General features: G+C 31.3%; 1 non-coding gene across 1 annotated transcript; it reads left to right on the top strand.

Moving 5' to 3' along the window:
* The first annotated feature begins 1,188 nt into the window (after positions 1-1,188).
* LOC139903318 (small nucleolar RNA R71) lies at positions 1,189-1,295 on the top strand. Its single transcript, XR_011778145.1, has one exon. It is a non-coding gene; the product is annotated as a small nucleolar RNA R71 (small nucleolar RNA).
* Positions 1,296-4,856: the final 3,561 nt, after the last annotated feature.

Here is a 4,856-nt window from a genome sequence, read left to right as displayed (position 1 = left end):
GCATTCATAGTAATAGCCGAAAGTTCTTCCATTTTCTTTCTATTTGTGATTAGATCTTTCAAGAATTTAGCATATCTAGGCATTCCTGAAATCACATCAATGAAAGGAAGATTGACATTTATTTGTTTAAACATATCCAAGAATTTGGATTGCTCGGCTTCAAGTCTCTCATTTCTCATTTTACTCGGGTAAGGAAGTGGTGGTTGGTATGGTTTAACATAAGGTTTAGCCTTAACTGTGTTATCTTCATTAACCTTTTCAACTACCGGTTCTGTTTCCTTATCTTGCTCAGATTGTGGTTCTTGTAGAGTAGGAATAGCTTCATCGGAAATTACAGGCATTTCAGGTGGTTTAAGTGTAATACCACTTCTTGTGGTAATGGCTTTAGCTGTTTCATTCCGGGGGTTAGCATTTGTATCACTAGGCAGACTTCCCGGTTTTCTTTCACCTATTAACCTTGCTAGGTTGCTTACTTCTTGTTCCAAATTTTAAATAGAAGCTTGTTGATTTTTAAATGCTTGAGTATTTTGTTCATTCGTTTATTTCTAAGATGTGAAAAACTGCGTTTGAGATTCAACTAGCTTCGAAATCATATCTTCTATATTTGGTTTTTTATCATCGGTTTGTGGTGGTTTATTTTGAAAAATAGGTCTTTGTTGATTGTAAGTATTATTGGATACTTGTTGATTGCTAGGACCTTGTTGGTTGTTGTATGGAACATTTCGGTTATAGTTCTGATTTTGATTGTAGATTGATCTTGGCGGTTGATAATTATTCTGATAATTATTTCCAGGCCTTTGGTTCATGTATGAAACATTCTCTCTTTGTTCCATTGTTGGTTCAATACTGAGACAATCTTTTGTCAAATGTGGTCCTCCACACTGCTCACAACTAATTCGTATTGAGTGGATATCTTTAGTCATCTTTTCCATTCGTCTCTCGACAGCATCTATCTTTGCGGAAATGGAATCAAAGTCATGGCTAGAATCGGCTCTAGCCGCTTTAGATGATCTAACGATATCTTTTTCTTAGTGCCACTCATGTGAGTGGGAAGCAGTGTTATCAATAATTTTGTAAGCGTCAGTTGCGGTTTTCTTCATAATGGAACCACCAGCTAATATATCGATGTCTTTTCTTGTAGTGATGTCGCATCCTTGGTAGAATATTTGTACTATTTGACAAGTGTCTAAACCATGTTGCGGACATCCTCTTAATAACTTTTCAAATCTTGTCCATGCTTCATATAGAGTTTCATTTGGCTTTTGCGTGAACGTAACAATTTCTCCTTGAAGTCTTACGGCTTTGGATGCCGGAAAGAATTGTTTAAGAAAATTTTCAACTAAAACGTCCCATGTATCAATCGCCCCTTCAGGTAACGATTCTAACCAATCTTTGGCTTCTCCCTTTAAAGTCCAGGGAAATAACATGAGATATATCTATTCATCCTCCACTTCTCTTATTTTGAATAAAGTACAGATCCTATTAACGGTTTGAAGATGTTCATTTGGATCTTCCTTCAGTGCACCACTAAATTGGCATTGATTAGTTACCATGTGTAGGATTTGTCCTTTGATTTCATAATCTGGCGCATTAATGTCTGGTTGAGTAATTGCGCGACCTTGGCCAGTACGTTTAGCTCTCATTCGGTCTTCCATACTTAGAGGTTCCAGATTTTCCATGATTGAATTTGTTGAATCTGAATCACTAGAGGTTTCTGATTTAATGGGTTGTTCCTCGACAATATCTGTTTGAATGATTGGTGGTTCCGGAGGAAAGATTAGTGGTTCAGGATCTCTGAATTGTCCCTGAATATCCTCCGGATTCTCAATGGTGAGGTCGGGTTCAAAAAATGGATTATCAGAAATTTGAATTGGAGTACTTGGTCGACTAGATGACGATTCTAAAGAAAAATCAACGGTGACAATATTGGCTAGATGTCTTGATCGAGTTACAGGTGGTGAACGTACAAAAGGTGGTGAACGTTTTGCTCGGTGCATTCACTGAATATCCTATTAGTTATAAAAGATAAAAATTATATAAGTTATCAAATTAATATACTTTTCTGATTTTGCCCACGTTTCGAATAGCCAATAGATGCAGCAGGTAGCCAGGACCCTTTAAATCGGAAGCCCACAACTCGCCACTAACAAATCCAACTATTACTACGAACCAGAAAATTTTGGATGTCTATCAATTTAACCACATAAAATAATATTTCAATGAAATTTAAAGAAATTTTAGAGAAGAAATAGAAAATTCTATATCCTAAAAACTAGAGTGTCGAGAAATAAGAAAGAAAAAGAGTGCGTTGGAAAACGTCGAAAAATAAAAGGTCGAAAAATAATAAAAAGAACGTAGCGCATCGAAACTTAAAAGTCTAAAAACTAAGAATTAAAAATTGCGTCTAAAAATATTAAAGCTTAAAGAAATTCTATATCCAAAACGGCAATAAACTTAAAAAGTACTAAAATTTATAAAAACGGCGTCGCAAAATTCTAAAGCACCTAAATCTTAGTCTAAAGAAAAAGTACTTAAGGGATTTTACGGCAAAGCCTAAAAATCTAGAAATAAAAATAACTACGCAAAAACTATGACTTAAAACTAAATACGAACGAAAAATACAAATATTACGCTAAAACAAATAAAAAGATACAAAATATAAAAATAAACTTAAAGTTGCAAAAAGTACAATTTTTATAAAAATATTACTTTTATATTATTTATTTTATAAAACTATTAATTTTATATATTAATTAAAACTAGATTAAAACTAAATAATACAAAATAAATAAATAAAACTAAACTAATTAATTAATAAACCCTAATTAGGTTTTTAATTAATAATATTAATTATAATTATTAACCCTAATCTGGTCGGCTGAGGTTACAGACCTGTCAACTCAAGCGATGCGATCGCATGGCTTCGAGGTTATATTTCCATGCGGTCGTATGGAGTAGAGTTTTGGGCCAGGTGTTGGGCTGCTACAGTTCTCGGGCCAAGGCTTTATATTTTTTTTTCTTTTCTGTTTTTAAAATTCTGTTTTATAATTATTTAAATTATTTATATAAAATAAATAAAAACTTAAATTATATCTATATATCTAAAAGGTATAGTGAAAGTGAATAGTAACCACACAAGTTTCACAAACTACCCCAATCTTTTAATTATTTACATTTTAGCATCAAAATATATAATAGTTAACTATATAGCTTTTATAAATTTACCACAAACTTTTAACATTTTATACTTTAACCATTAAACTTCTCATTCATTGTAAATCGACCACATACTTTATATTCTACCTAATAGACAAAAACGATTAATAGTCACCAGGGGCGTTTTCGTCCTTTCACTTTTTCCCCTTTTCCCACCTTTTTTTTTCAAAAAAGCCCCCATAGTTTGTTCAAATATTAAAATCGACCCCCGAAAGTGTCAAATACTCATTTTCATAAAATTTTTTAAATAAACTCCACCCAAATATTCAACGGGCCATATCTTCTAGCTCGCAACGAGTTAAATTTTTCTGACACCATCGTTAAACTCGAAATAATTTTAGGAGCACACTGTCACTAACTATACGCAAAACAGACGCTTTTTAAAAAATGCTAAATATTTGAGGTACTTTTCATACACGTCGATTTTGCGTTAAATTTTTAAAAGTCGACAATTCCATAGTGAAACGCGGAGATGTACATATATTGTTAATTTAAAATAACATTTAAATCTTTCACGGATTATACCTTTTAGTTCGAATCGAATTGCGCTTCAACGATATCATCTTTAGCCACGAAATAATTTTACAAACTAAACGCAATATAATACATTGAAAACCGAACCCCGGCGCGAAGCGAGGGTTATAACACTAGTTTTAAAAACTAAAATAGAAATAAAAATACTTTATAATTTATGTATTTTAAAAAACTCTTAGAAATATATACTTTATTTTTCTTTTTATATTTTTGTATTTTTAATAATTAAAACGTATTTTTACAAAAGAAAACTAATTTTTTTTTTAAATATAGATAGCATTTCACTTCCGGCGTTTAAGCAGTTCCCAGGCAGCGGCGCCAAAAATACTTGATGTGCGTAGAGGTGTATACAAAATAATTATATATTTACTACGAAAATACTATTAAATACGATACAATTTTACACAAGATATTTATTTATTTATAGAATGGATATACCTAAACCTTGCTACAACACTTATAGGCAGTGTACCTAATCGTACAGTAGTGTAGTTTTTAGTAAGTCCGGTTCGTTCCACAGGGATCTTAGCCAAGTTTAACGCTATATAAAAAAAAACTATATTTGTAAATATATATATATATATATATATATATATATATATATATATATATATATAAGTAGTATTATTATTATGAAAAGGGGATTTTACCGTTTAATGACCGGTTTGTCGATTTTAAAACTTTAGTCGCAGTTAAAACCTAAAAATAAATATAACTTAATTTAAAGCGTAAAGTAAATGACAATAATTAAAGTGCGATAAATAAAATAACGGTAAATAAAATTGCGATAATTAAAAAGTACGATAATTAAAATGACAATAAATTGAAGTGCGATAATTAAAAGTGCAATTAAATATGAAATAAAGGAAATTAAATATGAAATAAATGAATTATGCTTATTTAAACTTCCGTAATCATGATGTTTGACGTGTTGATTTTAGTTTATTACCATGGGTTAATTGTTCTTTATCCTGGATTATTTGATATGTCCATACGGTTTTGTCCATAATAGTTCATCTGTCATAAATATAATGTGCGAGAGTCTTCGTCAAACTATCCTTATACCCGAAGTCAAATATTCCAACTAATTGGGGATTCGAATTGTA

This window comes from Rutidosis leptorrhynchoides, chromosome 3 (genome assembly GCF_046630445.1).
Source record: "Rutidosis leptorrhynchoides isolate AG116_Rl617_1_P2 chromosome 3, CSIRO_AGI_Rlap_v1, whole genome shotgun sequence".
In the NCBI taxonomy this organism is placed as follows: Eukaryota; Viridiplantae; Streptophyta; class Magnoliopsida; order Asterales; family Asteraceae; genus Rutidosis; species Rutidosis leptorrhynchoides.
Note: the sequence above shows the minus strand (reverse complement) of the source record. Positions and strands in the feature narration are given on the sequence as shown.